The sequence below is a fragment of the Haematobia irritans genome, chromosome 1, assembly GCF_050003625.1.
Source record: "Haematobia irritans isolate KBUSLIRL chromosome 1, ASM5000362v1, whole genome shotgun sequence".
Lineage (NCBI taxonomy): Eukaryota > Metazoa > Arthropoda > Insecta > Diptera > Muscidae > Haematobia > Haematobia irritans.
In genome coordinates this window covers 198,336,584-198,357,580 of record NC_134397.1, presented here as the reverse complement: position 1 = coordinate 198,357,580, position 20,997 = coordinate 198,336,584, and positions in this window count along the sequence as shown.

The following is a 20,997-nucleotide window of genomic DNA, read 5'->3' as shown; positions in this document are numbered from 1 at the left end:
TTTGTCAAAATTTTATGTCTACTTTGTCAAACTGAATTATATATGTATTGGATCGATCTTTTTTGATTTTTTGATTTGCGTAGATGAAGTTTCTACGCAAACCATGATGGAGGGTACATAAGCTTCGGCCTGGCCGAACTTACGGTCGTTTATACTTGTTTTTATTATAGAACTAGCATAACCCGGCCCGCTTCGCTGCGCCTCCGCAGCATATTTTCGTTAACTTAGTCAACCATATCCTTCGATCTGAAAACAAATTTGAAAAGATTTTAACTCTTTTAAGGAGTAGGGTCAGGGGAAGTCTGGCACAAAAACTGAAGTACTGATTAATCACTCCATGGTTTCCACAAACTTGTCCGGTATATGGCAAAAAAAATCGAACTACTTGCTTTTTCGTTTATCTACAGAAATAAGGCGGTTATGCAGATATAAAACGGACCGCCTTAACAAACGTCGGTTAGGGGGTGTTCCCTTTCAACCAATTTTTATACCCTCCACCATAGGATGGGGGGTATATTAACTTTGTCATTCCGTTTGTAACAAATCGAAATATTGCTCTAAGACCCCAAAAAGTATATATATTCTAGGTCGTGGTGAAATTCTGAGTCGATCTGAACATGCCCGTCCGTCCGTCTGTTGAAATCACGCTAACTTCCGAATGAAACAAGCTATCGACATGAAACTTGGCACAAGTAGTTTTTATTGATGTAGGTCGGATGGTATTGCAAATGGACCATATCGGTCCACTTTTACGTATAGCCCCCATATAAACGGACCCCCAAATTTGGCTTGCAGACCCTTTAAGAGAAGCAAATTTCATCCGATCCGGCTGAAATTTGGTACATGGTGTTAGTATATGATCTCTAATAACCATGCAAAAATTGGTCCACATCGGTCCATAATTATATATAGCCTCCATATAAACGGATCCCCAGATTTGGCATGCGGAGCCTCTAAGAGAAGAAAATTTCTTCCGATCCGGCTGGAATTTGGTACATGGCTGAAATTTGGTACATGGTGTTAGTATATGGTCTCTAATGACCATGCAAAATTTGGTCCACATCGGTCCATAATTATATATAGCCCCATATAAACTGATCACCAGATTTTACTTCCGGATCCTCTTGGAAGACCAAAATTCATCTGATTCAGTTGATATTTTGTACGTGGTGTTAATATATGGCCTCAAACACCCATGCAAAAATTGGTCGAAATCGGTCCATAATTATATATAGCCCCCATATAAACCGATCCCCAGATTTAACCTTCGGGGCCCCTTGGAAGAGCAAAATTCATCCGATTCGGTTGAAATTTGGTACGTGATGTTAGTATATGGTATCCAACAACCATGCATGAATTGGTTCATATCAGTCCATAATTATATAGCCTCCATATAAACCGATCCCCAGATTTGACCTCCGGTGCCTTTTGGAGAAGCAAAATTTATCCGATCAGGTTGAAATTTGGTACGTGGTGGTAGTACATGATATTTAACAACCATGCCCAAAGTGGTCCATATCAGTCCATAATCATATATAGCCCCCATATAAACCGATCCCGAGATTTGGTTTTGGAGCCACTTGGAGGAGCACATTTCATCCTAGTCAGTTGAAATTTGGTACATTGTACTAGTATATGGCCGTTAACAACCATGCATAACTAGGTCCATATCGGTCTATAGTTATATATAGCCCTCAGATAAATCGATCCCCAATCACACAAAAATTGGTCCATATCAAGTTCATAATTGTATATAGCCCCCATATAAGCGACCCCCATATTTCAATTCTGGCTCCCTACGTACCGTGCAAAACTCCATATCGATTCGTAATTATTTGTAGACTTACCTACACATACCTTTTTTGTCTAATATATACCACGTATGGGCTAACTCACAATTTAGAAAACGATTTAAGATACCTCAACCCAAGTAATTCGATTGTGGATGACAGTCTTTCGTAAAAGTTTCTACGCAATCCATGGTGGAGGGTACATACGATTCGGCCTGGCCGAACTTACGGCCGTTTATACTTGTTTAGCTCTTGAATTGTTGTTGGCTTATCGATGTATGGCCTTACGGCCATATATACTTGTTTGTTTTTTAATTGTTCTGTATTCAAATCGTTGAACATTCTTCAGCATTTCCTGTGAATTCCATGCATGGTGAGGTGTACTTCTCCTCAACATACCGTCCAATAAATCGGAAAAAGTAAAATTACTTAAAAATTGGTTAAAGTGTTTGATACGGAGTACATGCCTTTCCTAAACATATACCGGAAAATGAAGCACCCTCTACGTTGCCTGTCAACTTCATGTAAATTTAAGTTTTTTGCTTCAAAAAGTCTGGTCGAAAGAAGCTTGTGGAAAAGTCATATAATTATGTACCGAGTTCCTATTTATCGATAATTAGAAAATAATTTCAAAAAATCGGGCAAAAGGGGAAAAAAATTCACGTACCCTATATTCATGTCATAAACTACCCAACTTCACTATTCCCCTTCCCCAACCAGACATCGAAAAATCATTTACCCTCTATAAGTTTAATCATCTTCTCCCAATTTCAAGTAAATCGGAGAAGGATAGATTTTACCCTATTTTTTGGAAACTGTCACTTTCTCTGCAAATTCCAAGAAAATCTCTAAAAAAATCCTTCAAGTTTCATAGTGTGGGACAAGGAGAAGGTTTCCGTCCAAATACCCAAAAATCAAGTACACAATTTTTTCCAGTGTTAGAGGAGGTCTCCCTCCCCATCTCAATATCGAAAAATCATATAGCGTATATTGTGTAGACGTCCCAGAAAATCTCAAGCAAATTATAAGCCCAATTTTTAAACAGCAGGGCAATGGGAGGCCTCTCTTCACTTCTGAATATCACAAAATCAGATATCCATTATAATAATAAAGCCTACCCCACATGCTCTGTAAATTTCAAGTAAATTGGAAAAGTTTAATTGTTTTACGGTATGTATTTATTTTTCCCTGACCAAATATTAAAAAATCATATACCTCATAATCTCTCCCAAGTTCTCCGTAAAATTTCGACAAATTTTAGTTTTTTCACTGTTCTTTAAAAAAAAAGTAGGACATAGGGGAGGCCCCCGCTCCTCGACCAAATATCGAAAAATAAAGTAGCTGTTCTTTGCCTAGACGCCCCCTTCAACCTTCCCTGAAAATTTTACATCTTGTAATCATTTAACTAAAGGGGGTGAAAATCTACAGATTTTAGATTTCAAATCAATGTGTTATTTCAACATTTTCTTGCACACTTACAAAAGATGTTAATGATTCCTCTAAAACTCTAACAAAAATGGTTATTATAAATCAAGAATCTGATATAGTCTTCATGGTTAAAATCTTTAAATTTATCTTCGGGAAGTGTACTAGTTGAACTGCTCTGCTTGGGAGAATATCTGTCATCAAACCCCCCTGAAATTTCAAAGGAAACTTTAATATTTGATTCATGGTGGTGGGTATTTAAGATTTGGCCCAGCCGAACATACTGCTGTATATATTTGTTTTGTTTCAAGTAGGTTAAAAACAGAGTAAGAATTAACAAAAACTTATTTAAATTTTGTCGAAAAAATGCAAAATCAATTCTAGAAAAAATGCGAATTTTTTAAAACTATTTGAGGTAAAACTTTTCAGACAAGCATTAGAATGCATTAACAATTATAAAAAATTTTAAAACTTATTTATTTGGCAAAATAGCACAAAATTTTAATTCACATCCAAAACAATGAATTCGGATCACATCTTAAGAAGTGATGGAAATTTAATGCATTGGCTATTGATATAGTGAACATTGTCCCATGACAAGCCCAATGTAAGTTCATCGCTTCTGCGCTAATTTTGCACCACACTACCGTAGAAAGGAAAAATTTTGTCCACATAGACCATGTTGGTCCACTGTGATTCCTCATAGGTGTTTCTTTCATCTTCGTCATTTATCTTCCTCTGCCAGGATCAGTCGCATTTCATTTGAGTTCTTGGAAAAGATATCGGTTCTCAAGATCTTCCATCCAGAAGCCTTGATAAAGGCGAGTATATCCTTCGGATTACAATCTTGTACCTCAGTAATATCCTGAAAGAAAAAGAACCCAGTATCTTGTTTCTTCTATTAGATAATGCCGGACACTGGCACAGAAAGTGATAAGAGCCTTCTGTAACCTCCTAGTCATGGCACCATCTACAAATATCATCCGTCATTACGCCAATTGACCGATGATTCCCAATTCTTGTTTTAAATCTTTTTCATTAAATTTACGCTAGTTTTTCTCATTGTTAGTTTTGATAATATATTGCAAACTGAAAATGGAAAATACGATATAAATATTGATATCCTAATAACAACAAACTCTTAGAAAATTTAATTAAAACACATGCCAAATTGTGAAATGGCAAAAAAGTATTTGGTAGATAATTTCTTGCCATTTAACATTTAAGTATAATTTCGGGTATATGGCCACCACGACTATTTTGCACAAAGGTCCAAATCTTTACGCAAAATTTTACATTAAGTCGATAGACAAAGCCCAACTTCTTGCACACGATGACGAATCGATAAATTACCGTTTTTTTCGACGCTGGCCTCAAAGGCAGCAATATTTTCTTCAGTCCGCATGCATTCTTCGCATTCTATTCGACTTATCATTCAAAACTATGAATTTAGACCGAAATTTGTTAATTGCGTTCTTTATGGTGGTCCCACATGGGCGATTATGTGCACCATAAAATTCACGAAGTGCTCTGAAAATAAATTTCATCGATTTGGAAACGTTGTCCTGGATTTAACCTATTTATGATGACTTGCCAACCACTACTGAGTAGAGACGTCACTTTAAACCAGGGATTATAAATAATGTTGATGAAAAAGTACTAAAAATGTACTTTTCGAAGCCAAAAGGTGCTAAAATTAAATAATTTCAAATTTAATGACTATTATACGCGTATATTTAAATCTAGACCGATTTGGACAATTTGTTTATATTGCAAAGTTTTATTTCTATAGAAAATTTTGTCAAATTTTTATTTCTATAGAAAATTTTATCAAAATTTTATTTCTATAGAAAATTTTGTCAAAATTTTATTTCTGTAGAAAATTTTGTCAAAATTTTACCTCTATAGCAAATGTTGTCAAAATTTTATTCTATAGAAAATTTTGTCAAAATTTTATTTCTATAGAAAATGTTGGCAACATTTTATTTCTATGGAAATTTTTTCCAAAATTTTATTTCTATAAAAAGTTTTTGTCAAAATTTAATTTCTATAGAAAATTTTGTCAAAATGTAATTTCTATAGAAAATTTTGTCACAATTTAATTTCTATAGAAAATTTTGTCAAAATTTTACCTCTATAGAAAATTTTGTCAAAATTTTATTTCCTTAGAAAATTTTGTCAAAATTTTATTTCCTTAGAAAATTTTGTCAAAATTTTATTTCTATAGAAAATTTTGTCAAAATTTTATTTTTATAGAAAATTTTGTCAAATTTTTATTTCTATAGAAAATGTTGTCAAAATTTAATTTCTATAGAAAATTTTGTCAAAATTTTATTTCTATGTTAAATTTTGTTAAAATTTTATTTCTATACAAAATTTTGTCAAAATTTAATTCTATAGAAAATTTTGTCAAAATTTTAATTCTATAGAAAATTTTGTCAAAATTTTATGCCTATAGAAAATTTTGTTAAAATTTTATTTCTATAGAAAATTTTGTCAAAATTTTATTTCTATAGAAAATGTTGTCAAAATTTTATTTCTATAGAAAATTTTATTTCTATAGAAAATGTTGGCAACATTTTATTTCTATGGAAATTTTTTCCAAAATTTTTTTTCTATAAAAAGTTTTTGTCAAAATTTAATTTCTATAGAAAATTTTGTCAAAATGTAATTTCTATAGAAAATTTTGTCACAATTTAATTTCTATAGAAAATTTTGTCAAAATTTTACCTCTATAGAAAATTTTGTCAAAATTTTATTTCCTTAGAAAATTTTGTCAAAATTTTATTTCCTTAGAAAATTTTGTCAAAATTTTATTTCTATAGAAAATTTTGTCAAAATTTTATTTTTATAGAAAATTTTGTCAAATTTTTATTTCTATAGAAAATGTTGTCAAAATTTTATTTCTATAGAAAATTTTGTCAAAATTTTATTTCTATGTTAAATTTTGTTAAAATTTTATTTCTATACAAAATTTTGTCAAAATTTAATTCTATAGAAAATTTTGTCAAAATTTTAATTCTATAGAAAATTTTGTCAAAATTTTATGCCTATAGAAAATTTTGTTAAAATTTTATTTCTATAGAAAATTTTGTCAAAATTTTATTTCTATAGAAAATGTTGTCAAAATTTTATTTCTATAGAAAATTTTGTCAAAATTTTATTTCTATAGAAAATGTTGTCAAAATTTTATTTCTATAGAAAATTTTGTCAATTTTTTTTTTCTAAAGAAAATGGTGTCGGGTTAGAAATAAAGTTTTTCTAAAGAAAATTTTGTCAAAATTGTATTTCTATAGAAAATTTGTTGAAAATTTCATTCTGTAGAAAATTTTGTCAAAATTTTATTTCTATAGAAAATTTGTTGAAAATTTCATTCTGTAGAAAATTTTGTCAAAATTTTATGTCTATAGAAAATTTTTTTCAAAATGTTATTTCTATAGAAATTTTTGTCAAAATTTTATTTCCTTAGAAAATTTTGTAAAAATTTTATTTCTATAGAAAATGTTGTCAAAATTTTATTTTTAAAGAAAATTTTGTCAAAGTTTTATTTCTATAGAAAATGTTGTCAAAATTTTATTTCTGTAGAAAATTTTGTCAAAATTTTATTTCTATAGAAAATATTGTGAAAATTTTATTTCTATAGAAAATTTTGTCAAAATTTTATTTCTGTAGAAAATTTTGTCAAAATGTTACCTCTATAGCAAATGTTGTCAAAATTTTATTTCTATAGAAAATTTTGTCAAAATTTTATTTCTATAGAAAATTTTATCAAAATTTTAATTCTATAGAAAATTTTGTCAAAATTTTATTGCCATAGAAAATTTTGTCAAAATTTTATTTCTAAAGAAAATTTTGTCAAAATTTTATTTCTATAGAAAATTTTGTCAAAATTTTATTTCTAAAGAAAATTTGGTCAAAATTTTAATTCTAAAGAACATGCTGTCAAGATTTTATTTCTAAAGAAAATTTTGTAAAAATTTTATTTCTAAAGAACATGGTGTCAAAATTTTATTTCTAAAGAAAATGGTGTCAAAATTTTATTTCTATAGTAAATGTTTTCAAGATTTTATTTCTATAGAAAATTCTGTCAAAATTTTAATTCTAAAAAAATTTTGTCAAAATTTTATTTCTATAGAAAATTTTGTCAATATTTTATTTCTATAGAAAATTTTGTCAAAATTTTATTACTATAGAAAATTTTGTCAAAATTTTATTTCTAAAGAAAATTTTGTCAAAATTTTATTTCTAAAGAAAATGGTGTCAAAATTTTATTTCTATAGAAAATTTTGTCAAAATTTTATTACTATAGAAAATTTTGTCAAAATTTTATTTCTATAGAAAATTTTGTCAAAATTTTATTTCTAAAGAAATTGGTGTCAAAATTTTATTTCTAAAGAAAATTTTGTCAAAATTTTATGTCTATAGAAAATTATTTTCAAGATGTTATTTCTATAGAAATTTTTGTCAAAATTTTATTTCCTTAGAAAATTTTGTAAAAATTTTATTTCTATAGAAAATGTTGTCAAAATTTTATTTTTAAAGAAAATTTTGTCAAAGTTTTATTTCGATAGAAAATGTTGTCAAAATTTTATTTCTGTAGAAAATTTTGTCAAAATTTTATTTCTATAGAAAATATTGTGAAAATTTTATTTCTATAGAAAATTTTGTCAAAATTTTATTTCTGTAGAAAATTTTGTCAAAATGTTACCTCTATAGCAAATGTTGTCAAAATTTTATTTCTATAGAAAATTTTGTCAAAATTTTATTTCTATAGAAAATTTTATCAAAATTTTAATTCTATAGAAAATTTTGTCAAAATTTTAGTGCCATAGAAAATTTTGTCAAAATTTTATTTCTAAAGAAAATTTTGTCAAAATTTTATTTCTATAGAAAATTTTGGCAAAATTTTATTTCTAAAGAAAATTTGGTCAAAATTTTAATTCTAAAGAACATGCTGTCAAGATTTTATTTCTAAAGAAAATTTTGTAAAAAAATTATTTCTAAAGAACATGGTGTCAAAATTTTATTTCTAAAGAAAATGGTGTCAAAATTTTATTTCTATAGTAAATGTTTTCAAGATTTTATTTCTATAGAAAATTCTGTCAAAATTTTAATTCTAAAAAAATTTTGTCAAAATTTTATTTCTATAGAAAATTTTGTCAATATTTTATTTCTATAGAAAATTTTGTCAAAATTTTATTACTATAGAAAATTTTGTCAAAATTTTATTTCTAAAGAAAATTTTGTCAAAATTTTATTTCTAAAGAAAATGGTGTCAAAATTTTATTTCTATAGAAAATTTTGTCAAAATTTTATTACTATAGAAAATTTTGTCAAAATTTTATTTCTATATAAAATTTTGTCAAAATTTTATTTCTAAAGAAATTGGTGTCAAAATTTTATTTCTAAAGAAAATTTTGTGAAAATTTTATGTCTATAGAAAATTTTTTTCAAGATGTTATTTCTATAGAAATTTTTGTCAAAATTTTATTTCCTTAGAAAATTTTGTAAAAATTTTATTTCTATAGAAAATGTTGTCAAAATTTTATTTTTAAAGAAAATTTTGTCAAAGTTTTATTTCTATAGAAAATGTTGTCAAAATTTTATTTCTGTAGAAAATTTTGTCAAAATTTTATTTCTATAGAAAATATTGTGAAAATTTTATTTCTATAGAAAAATTTGCCAAAATTTTATTTCTGTAGAAAATTTTGTCAAAATTTTACCTCTATAGCAAATGTTGTCAAAATTTTATTTCTATAGAAAATTTTGTCAAAATTTTATTTCTATAGAAAATTTTATCAAAATTTTATTTCTAAAGAAAATTTTGTCAAAATTTTATTGCTATAGAAAATTTTGTCAAAATTTTTTTTCTATAGAAAATTTTGTCAAAATTTTATTTCTATAGAAAATTTTGTCAATAGTTTATTTCTAAAGAAAATTTGGTCAAAATTTTAATTCTAAAGAACATGCTGTCAAGATTTTATTTCTAAAGAAAATTTTGTAAAAATTTTATTTCTAAAGAACATGGTGTCAAAATTTTATTTCTAAAGAAAATGGTGTCAAAATTTTATTTCTATAGTAAATGTTTTCAAGATTTTATTTCTATAGAAAATTCTGTCAAAATTTTAATTCTATAAAAAATTTTGTCAAAATTTTATTTCTATAGAAAATTTTGTCAATATTTTATTTCTATAGAAAATTTTGTCAAAATTTTATTACTATAGAAAATTTTGTCAAAATTTTATTTCTATAGAAAATTTTGTCAAAATTTTATTTCTAAAGAAAATGGTGTCAAAATTTTATTTCTAAAGAAAATTTTGTCAAAATTTTTCTTCTGTAGAAAATTTTGTAAAAATTTTATTTCTATGGAAAATTTTGTCAATAGTTTATTTCAATTTTATGAAGAAGTATCTCTTTGCAAAAGCGTTTAGTTTTTGTTATGGTCATATATTGTGTAGTAAAAAATGTTCTCAGATATTGTCCTTTAAAGTCCCATTAATCATGTACTTTGAAGTCAATGTATGCAAGTACCAGGCAAGAAGAAATTAAAGACAGTCTATATAAAATTCTCACCACATTATTTGTACAAAAATGGTCTGGTCGATAAGAAAAAATTATTAAATATTGCTATTATAAGAGTTGCTGTCATTATTGATATTTAAGTTGAATATTTTCGACATATATATGTAAATTTAATAGGAACTCAGCAAAAGGACACTGATATCCATGAGTAATTCAAGTTTTTAGATGTGTAAGTGAAATGCAAAAAATATTAACAATATAAAATACAAAATGTAGATGAGTTAAAGTAAAATGTTACCGATAATATTGGTGTGGCCATAACATACAATTATACAGAAAAAAAATCAGTAGTTCAACTGATGTTAAATTATTTTGATTTAAAAAAAAACAAATTTTGATTTAGTTTATTCTTAAAAAAAAAAAATCCACATCCTATTGAAATTGTATTTATTCCAAAATGTTACAGTAAGTGTATTATTTATAAGTGGATCAAACAGTAAAAATAATTTTAATATAAACGAAATCAAATGAACATTTTCTAAAAACTAATTTGAATGAACTACAGCGTGATTAATATGCTATTAGTATTTACTATTATATTTCGTTTTTTTTTTTGCTTTTATGATAAGGAAAAATTAAATGCATTAATCATCCATGATCTGTGATCTATCAGCCTTTAGCCATCATGCATTTTATGGAAGAGTCCAAAAATTTTTATTTATTTTTTAAATTTACATACAAATTCATATTTTATATTATTTTCTTGTATAAAAAAATACTCTTATGCCCGTTTGAATTTGACCTAATATACTTCTGTGATTTTTTGCAAATGTAATACAAGTGTCAAATGGTTTCGGTTCTCCATCCTACTGACCCACAATGTTGTGGGTCATACCGAAAAAATATACGCATTATACAAAGTTAACCATAATAAATTGTGGTTGACGGCTAATAAATGGGGTTTGAGTTGAATAAAAAAAATATTCCATTATCATCATGATAATGGAATTATTATGTAAATGAGTATCCTTTGAAGTTTTTCACATGAAATACTAGGAGAACAGGATTTGTTAGTGTACTATTGCATTGGCCAACAAAATTTTTCAATATAAAGAATACCACTTTTTTTGTGGAGTACAACCATACATTATGAAAATGTCAGCTTGTTGAAGTGAATAACAAGCTGACTACTGTTCCTTTTAGCATGAACAGTAGTAGTAGCCAAACAAGGAACGATGTCCCTCAAATGGCACTGTTACCCAGCAAAAAAAAAGCGTCGCCAAAAAAGTAGTGAAAATGTTCTGGATCCGGAAATTGTGCGAAATTGGCACAGGAGCGATGAATTTAACATGGGCTTGCCATCACGGTTGCCACCAAAATTGGTAGATTTTTTACTGTTTCGTAGATTGGTAGAATTCTTGATGTTTTGGCAGATTTTGCAAAATATTATCCTTCAACTAAGAGATTGTGAAGTATCTCAAAATTTTATTTTTATAAAAATAAAATTTTGACAAAATTGTTTACAGTATAAAATTTTTATTTTTGTTTTTGATTTCAGCTTAAAACCATACATTGACTAAACTACAATTGTAGCTTAACCAACAGAGGAAAAGTATGCTTGTCAAATTTATTTGGGCAAAGCCCTCTAGACTGCAAGATGGCTGGATGGACAGCTGTTTCGGAATTACCACATTCCCCATCAGCATCCTCTACTAGCAGCAAAACTATCAACCAATTATCAAAATAAATTCGGGTAATTCACTCAACCCAAGGTGAACCACACTTGTACATCCCGAAAAAGGTTTTTTTTGTAGTCGGCTTTGCCTAAACAAATTTCCAAGCATCTTTCTATTCCTTTGCCAAAGTCAAATCATCGATTTGAGTGCATTTGGCTGGGTTTGTTTTGAGCGTTCACATTTTATTTCTATAGATTTTTTTTTTTTAATTTTATTCTATAGAAAATTTTGTCAAAATTTTATTTCTATAGAAAATTTTGTCAAAATTTTATTTCTATAGAAAATTTTGTCGAAATTTTATTTCTATAGAAATTTTTGTCAAAATTTTATTTTTATAGAAAATTTTGTCAAAATTTTATTTCTATAGAAAATTTTGTCAAAATTTTATTTCTATAGAAAATTTTGTCAAAATTTTATTTCTATAGAAATAAAATGTTTCTATACAAAAATGACAAAATTTTCTATAAAAATAAAATTTTGAGAAAATTTTCTATTGAAATAAAATTTTGACATAATTTTTAAAATTTTGTCAAAATTTTATTTCATTAGAAAATTTGGTTAAAATTTTATTTCTATAGAAAATTGTGTCAAAATGTTATTTCTATAAAAAATTTTGTCAAATTCTGTTTCTATAGAAAATTTTGTCAAAATTTTATGTCTATAGAAAATTTTGTTAAAATTTTATTTCTATTGAAAATTTTGTCAAAATTTTATTTTTATAGAAAATTTTGTCAAAATGTTATTTCTATAAAAAATTTTGTCAAATTCTGTTTCTATAGAAAATTTTGTCAAAATTTTATATCTATGGAAAATTTTGTCAACATTTTATGTCTATAGAAAAATTTGTCAACATTTTATATATTTAGAAAATTTTGTTAAAATATAATTTCTATAGAAAATTTTGTCAAAATTTTATTTCATTAGAAAATTTGGTTAAAATTTTATTTCATTAGAAAATTTGGTTAAAATTTTATTTCTGTAGAAAATTTTGTCAAAATGTTATTTCTATAAAAAATGTTGTCAAATTCTGTTTCTATAGAAAATTTTGTCAAAATTTTATATCTATAGAAAATTTTGTCAGAATTTGATATATTTAGAAAATGTTGTTAAAATGTTATTTCTATAGAAAATTTTGTCAAAATTTTATTTCTATAGAAAATTTTTTAAAAATTTTATTTTTATAGAAAATTTTGTCAAAATGTTATTTCTATAAAAAATGTCAAATTCTGTTTCTATAGAAAATTTTGTCAAAATTTTATGTCTATAGAAAATTTTGTCAAAATTTTATATATTTAGAAAATTTTGTTAAAATTTTATTACTATAGAAAATTTTGTCAAAATTTTATTTTTATAGAAAATTTTGCCAAAATTTTATTTCTATAGAAAATTTTATTTCTATAGACAATTTTGTCAAAGTTTTATTTCTATAGAAAATTTTGTTAAATTTTTATTTCTATAGAAAATTTTGTCAAAATTTTATTTCTATAGAAAATTTTGTCAAAATTTTATTTCTATAGAAAATTTTGTCAAAATTTTATTTCTATAGAAAATTTTGTCGAAATTTTATTTCTATAGAATTTTTTGTCAAAATTTTATTTCTATAGAAAATTTTGTCAAAATTTTATTTCTATAGAAAATTTTGTTAAATGTTTTTGCTATAGAAATAAAATGTTTCTGTAAAAAAAATGACAAAATTTTCTATAAAAATAAAATTTTGACAAAATTTTCTATAGAAATAAAATTTTGACATAAATTTTAAAATTTTGTCAAAATTTTATTTCATTAGAAAATTTGGTTAAAATTTTATTTCTATAGAAAATTGTGTCAAAATGTTATTTCTATAAAAAATTTTGTCAAATTCTGTTTCTATAGAAAATTTTGTCAAAATTTTATATCTATGGACAATTTTGTCAACATTTTATGTCTATAGAAAATTTTGTTAAAATTTTATTTCTATAGAAAATTTTGTCAAAATTTTATGTCTATAGAAAATTTTGTCAAAATTTTATATATTTAGAAAATTTTGTTAAAATTTTATTACTATAGAAAATTTTGTCAAAATTTTATTTTTATAGAAAATTTTGCCAAAATTTTATTTTTATAGAAAATTTTGTCAAAATTTTATTTCTATAGAAAATTTTGTCAAAATTTTATTTCTATGGAAAATTTTGTCAAAACTTTATTTCTATAGAAAATTTTGTCAAAAGTTTATTTCTATAAAAAATTTTGTCAAAATTTTATTTCTATAGAAAATTTTGTAAAAATTTTATTTCATTAGAAAATTTTGTTAAAATTTTATTTCTATAGAAAATTTTGTCAAAATTTTATTTCGATGGAAAATTTTGTCAAAATTTTATTTCTATACAAAATTTTGTCAAATTTTTTTTATAGAAAATTTTGTTAAAATTTTATTTCTTTAGAAAATGTTGTCAAAATGTTATCTCTATAACAAATGTTGTCAAAATTTTATTTCTACAGAAAATGTCAAAATTTTATTTCTATAGAAAATTTTGTCAACATTTTATTTCTAAAGAAAATGTTGTCAACATTTTATTTTTAATTTTGTCAAAATGTCATTTATTTAGAAAATTTTGTTGAGATATTATTTCTATAGAAAATTTTGTCAAAATTTTATTTCTATAGAAAATTTTGTCAAAAGATTTATTTCTATAGAAAATTTTGTCCAAAAATTTATTTCTATAGAAATTTTTGTGAAAATTTTATTTCTACAGAAAAATTTTGTCAACATTTTATTTCTATTGAAAACTTGTGTAGTACTGCTTAGTTGGAGAGGAAGCTATTTTCCAAAAATATTTCAAAAGTGCATCTATCAAATTCTTGGCTGACTTGGACTTTTCCATAAAATATGTGCTTGTATTGTTGAAAGCGTCTTTACATAAAGACATAAACTACGAAGAAATACATTCCTCTGGAACGAAACTTAAGACAAACGATAATTTCGTTTCTTTCTTTCAAATTATTTTCTTTTTGTACGGCCAAAAGAAACCATTGCATGTCTAATAACATATACAGTTCCTGGGAAAAGAAATTTATTCTTTTAGTAAAAGTAAGGAAAAAAGTGTCGAGTATTATATAAAAATTTTTGTATTAAAAATAAGTAGAATTTATCACAAGTTTAACGAGAGACATTTTTCAGTGTTCTGGAATTTGCTAATGTTTATTTAGTAAAATTTATTGTCATATCTTTCAATGATTCGATTTGAATGTTATTAATGTAATCAATGAATATATTAGAAAATAACAGAATGGAACTTTACGCAAGAATATTAGTGTGGCTCCTAATGATAAGCACATCATTTTATATAAAAACAAATAAACACAATTATATTAAATCGAATGCTCATGTGTGGCAAAATAGGATTTCTCTGACACTAATATGTAGGTGAATTAATTTCTACTCTTTCTACATTCATTAATTTAAATTCAATTCAACAAAAATGAATTAAATTTCATTAAACCTAAACTAAAATAAATTTAATTAAAAAAGTAAAATTTTGTCGGAGTGGACTCTTACACTATCCACAATCTGAATAAGTTTGCCAGAGCATTGTAAACCGAAAAAAGGTAAAGGTTTGATTAAAAAAAAAAAAAAGAACTAACTTAACAGAAGTTTAAATTCAACTAATTTTAGAAAATTCTGGACTACTTTGTGCAAAAATCGAATTTAGTAAAATTTTATAATTTATTTACGTACGACTTGTATGCCCTTTTTTAGTTCATGTAACTAACGTAAGTAAAAAATTAATAAAGTGAAGAAAAGTTTCTCACATTTGGGAAATTTTAATTAATGCGTAATAATTTACATGAACTAAAATAAAGATAAATCAGCTTTACAACCCCCATTTGTGAGTGTATACATGAGTTTCAGAGCTGAACCATATCTACTAATTCAATATCACTCTATTCCTCTGGTCCTTAAAAGGTTAACCAAATGTTGATTATAAAAGTAAATTTCTTGAGTTTTTTTTTCTGACTAAACTATTCCAATACAGTTGAACTTAATATTCTTAGTATCATGAAAGAGTCTCCTTTTAATCATTGTCAGAGTATTTTATTTAAACCACGTTGGTATTTTCCTTTTTATTTTTGGGAAGATTCAACATCTTTTTTTTAATCGTTACAATGGCCTCTCCATGTTTGTCTGTTCTGACATTTTCACTCCTGCCATAAAATTCCAAAATAAAGACTTCCTTATTGCCAGCAGTTATTTACATGGACAACACAACAGGCAAAGATTGCAAATAGAACAGTCGCGGCATTCAAAACAAAAAAAGTTTGGGGATAAAATCACCGATTATTGAGGCTGCATTCCAAGAAAAAGACAAAGTAATTTATAACGGACGAATGGCAGTTGTAACCCATATCCGAAAAGCGATAAATAATGACAAACTTTCGAGTCAACGAAATCTTTTAAATACAAGAATTTAATCACCGTAGGGAGGTAGCAAAAGTTTTGCGTTTTAGGTGATTCTAAAACGGCTACAACGGCCATAGAGGCCAATTTAATAAAAACAAACCTGACACAAAAGCCATTTCGAAAAGTCGCCCGTGACCGCCAATGAAACAAGGAGATCTAGAAAAAGTCTAAAATGTGAACTCCGCCAGGCCAATAAGCTCCCAAGGAGGTAACGACTAACCCACCGTTTTATATGATTCACAAGATGAGATCCACACTTCTGCATTGTCGAAATATTGACCTAATATGATTATGAAACTTGAGCTTTAGCAAATGCAATTTATACAATACTAAGGACATATTTAATTAAATTAAACGAAAGAAAAAAATTGCCCTTAATTTACTACAAATTTCGTATCATAAAATTTAGAATGCATAATATTTCATATTAGGTCAATATTTTGGGTCAGAGTATAAGACCGGATTTCTACCTGAAGTATATTACTTTAAAGATGCTGCGTTTTTGGATCGAAGTCAATTTAAAAATTATTACGTGAAGGATTAAATCGTTGGACCCAAGTAAATGTTTTTCCTAATTCGAAGGATTAGACACTCTTAATTTTAGGACAGTAGGATAGGTATGGTGGCAGCCCGATATTTTAGGCACACTTATTACAGATCGTGAAATTCTCTTATCGATGAGTTCTCTCCGATTCTATATTAAGTTCACTTACAAGGGACCTCCTTTTTATATCCTCGTCCCTACGGCTTTTCACATTGTGGTGAAACCACTTTGTTAAGCTTTGCAACTCTCAGCAATGTCACCAGTATTACTGTGAGGGGATACTTCACCGCTGAAACATATTTTCGTGTTTGGTCGAAACTGGGATTGGACCCATGACCACGGTTGCCACGGTTGGTAGAATTCTAACAAAAATGGTAGATTTTTTACTATTTGGTAGATTGGAAGAATTCTTGATATTTTGCTAAATTTTGCATAATATTCCCCTCCAACTAAGTGTATTTAATTTTTTATACAAATACAACGTTAACAAAATTTTCTATAGAAATAAAATGTTTACAAAATTTTCTATAGAAATAAAATTTCTACAACATTTCCTATAGATAAAAAATTTTAGCAAACTTTTCTATTGAAAAAATTAAAAAAAAAATCAAGAGTAATAAAATTTTGACAAAATTTTCTAGAGAAATAAAAGTTTGACAAAATTTTCTAGAGAAATAAAATTTTGACAAAATTTTCTAGAGAAATAAAATTTTGAGAAAATTTTCTATAGAAATAAAATTTTTGCAAAATTTTCTATAACAATAAAATTTTGAAAAAATTTTCTAGATACAAAATTTTGTAGAGAAATAAAATTTTGACAAAATTTTCTATAGAAATAAAAATTTTAAAAAGTTTTCTATAGAAATAAAATTTTGGCAAATTTTCTATAGAAATAAGATTTTGACAAAATTTTCTATTAAAATAAAATTTTTGCAAAATTTTCTATAGAAATAAAATTTTTGCAAAATTTTCTATAGAAATAAAATTTTTGCAAAATTTTCTAGAGAAATAAAATTTTGAGAAAATTTTCTAAACAAATTTTGACAAAATCTTCTAGAGAAATAAAATTTTGAGAAAATTTTCTAAACAAATTTTGACAAAATTTTCTAGAGAAATAAATCGATGATGACAGTGGCAAAGGAAAAGAGATATATTTTATGAATTTATTCGGCATAAGCCGGCTATCGTAAACCTTTTTTGCGGAAGGTTCAAGTGTGGTTCACTTAGGGTATAGTGAACTGCCTGAATTTATTGTGATATTTGGTTGATAGTTTTGCTCCAAGTAGAGGATGCTCATGAGGACTGTGGTAATTCCGAAACGTGCGTCCATCCAACCATCTTGCCGTCTATAGGGCTTTGCCCAAATAAATTTGACAAACATTCTTTTCCTCTGTTGGTTAAGCTACACTTGTAGTTTAGTCAATGCATGGTTTTAAGCTGAAATCAAAAACAACAATAAATAGACATAAATTTTTGACAAAATTTTCTATAGAAATAAATTTTTTGCAAAATTTGATATGGACATAAAATTTTGGCAAAATTTTCCTATTGAAAACAATTTTTTAAAAAATTCCAGATTAATAAAATGTTGACAAAATTTTCTAGAAAAATGAAATGTTGACAAAATTGTCTAAAGAAATAAAAATTAACAAAAAAAAAATCTTTATAAATAAAACTTTGGCAAAATTCTCTAGAGAAACAAAATTTTGACAAAATTTTCTTTAGAAATAAAATGTTGATACAATTTTCTAAAGAAATACAATTTTGACAAAATTTTGTAGAGAAGTAAAATTTTGACGAAATTTTCTATATAAATAAAAATTTGAAAATGTTTTCTATAGAAATAAACATTTGACAAAATTTTCTACAGAAATAAAATTTTGACAAAATTGTCTACACAAATAAAATTTTGACAAAATTTTGTAGACAAATAAAATTTTGACAAAATTTTCTAGCGAAATAAAATTTTGATAAAATTTTCTAAAAAATAAAATTTTGAAAAAATTTTCTAGAGAAATAAAATTTAAAAAAAAAATTTCTAGAGAAATCAAATGTTGACAAAATTTTCCAGAGAATTAAAATTTTGACAAAATTTTCTATTGACATAAAACCTTGACAAACGTTTCTACAGAAAAATATTTTATAAACATTTTCTATAGAAATAAATTGTTGATAAAATTTTCTAAAGAAATAAAATTTTGACAAAATTTTCTATAGAAATAAAAATTTTAAAAAGTTTTCTATAGAAATAAAGTTTTGGCAAAATTTTCTATAGACATAAAATTTTGGCAAAAAAAATTGAAAATTGAAAAAAAAATTAAAAATTTTCCAGAGTAATAAGATTTTTAAAAATTTTATAGAGAAATAAAATTTTGACAAAATTTTTTAGAGAAATAAAACTTTGATAAAATTTTCTAAAGAAATAAAAAAATTAAAAGGTTTTCTATAGAAATAAAATTTTGACAAAAGTTTCTATTGATATAAAATCTTGACAAACGTTTCTACAGAAAAATATTTGATAATTTTTTTCTATAGAAATAAAATGTTGATAACATTTTCTAAAGAAATAAAATTTTGACAAAATTTTGCAGACAAATAAAATTTTGACAAAATTTTCTATAGAAATAAAAATTTGAAAAAGTTTTGTATAGAAATAAAAATTTGGCAAAATGATGACGATGATTTGACAGTGACAAAGGAAAAGAGGTATGTTTGTACGAATTTATTCGACATAAGCCGGTTCAGTTTTGGTTTAGTGAACTGCCTGAATTTATTCTGATAATTGGTTGATAATTTTGCTGCAAGTAGAGGATGCTGATGAGGAATGTGGTAATTCCGAAACGTGCGTCCATCCAACCATTTTGCAGTCTATAGGGCTTTGCCCAAATAAATTTGACAAACATTCTTTTCCTTTGTTGGTTAAGCTACACTTGTAGTTTAGTCAATGTATGGTTTTAAGCTGAAATCAAAAACAATAATAAATAAAAATACAATTTTGACAAAATTTTGTTGAGAAATAAAATTTTGACAACATTTTCTATAGAAATAAAATTTTGGCAAAATTTTCTATTGAAAACATTTTTTAAAAATTTTCTAGAGTAATAAGATTTTGACAAAATTTTCTAGAGAAAAAAAAATTTTGACACAATTTTCTAGAAAAATAAAATTTTGGCAAAATTTTCTAGAGAAATGAAATTTAGACAAAATGTTCTAGAGAAATAAAATGTTGACAAAATTTTCTAGGGAATTAAGATCTTGACAAAATTTTCTATAGAAATGAAATTTTGACAAAATTTTCTAGAGAAATAAAATTTAGACAAAATTTTGTAGAGAAATAAAATGTTGACAAAATTTTCTATTGATATGTTATAAAATATTGACAAGCGTTTCTACAGAAAAATATTTGATAAAAATTTTCTATAGAAATAAAATGTTGATAAAATTTTCTAAAGAAATAAAATTTTGACAAAATTTCCTAAAGAAATAAACATTTGAAAAAGTTTTCTATAGAAATAAAATTGTGGCAAAATTTTAAAAAGAAAAAATATTTTGGCAAAGTTTTCTATTGAAAAAATTTTGGAAACATTTTCTCTGGAAAAATTGTGACAAAATTTTCTAAAGAAATAAAAATAAAAAAATTATAAATAAATTTTGACAAAATTTTCTATAGAAATAAAATTTTGACGAATTTTTCTAAAGAAATAAAGTTTTGACAAAATTTTCTAAAATAATACATTTTGGTAATATTTTGATCAAAAACGTCAAAATATTTTTTTTTATTCGGTGGATTTTTGGTAAGGGTTTCTTTAAAAAAAAATTAAAATTTTGACAAAAGAGTCTAAAAGAATACAATTTTGACAAAATGTTGATCAAAAATTTCAAAATATTTTTTTTTAATTTGGTAGATTTTTGGTAAAAGTTTGTTAAAATGTTGCTAGCTTATTTTGGCCACGATTGGCAACCGTGCCCATGACCCTTTATATGTAAGGCTGACATGCTAACTATTACACCACTATGGCTCCTAGACATAAAAATAATTTCCATGAACTAAAAAAAGTTATATTGGCTTCAGTGCCCTGATGGCTTTCCTTTTTTTGAGCGTGACAACCGCATGGTTCCTGATATTCTTCTCCTCACAATAGCTCGCCCTCTTGTACAGCCGTTGTTGTAGCTGACTAAGCGCAATAGATGCAACATTGCATTAAGGGTGTTTCTTCATGTCTTACTGAAAGCACCTGAGATAAACAAACATGCCAAACGTGGACCTTTATCTAAATTTGTCGACAACCAAATGCAAAATTTTCGGTTTTTCTCTATTGTTTTAAGGGGCTTTTCTCGCCATTTCTTCATTATTAAGCTTAAAATTCTGTCGCCTGTCCAATATATCTCTCAGGCATTTGGAACACTCACCAAAGGGAATTTCAATGTCACAAAAAGAAATGGACTCAATTTTGGAAATTTTGTGTTCTTATCACTATATGATTGGTTCCGTCTTTGCAGAATTTACACCCAGACCATTGAACTTTTACCATTTTTCAGTAT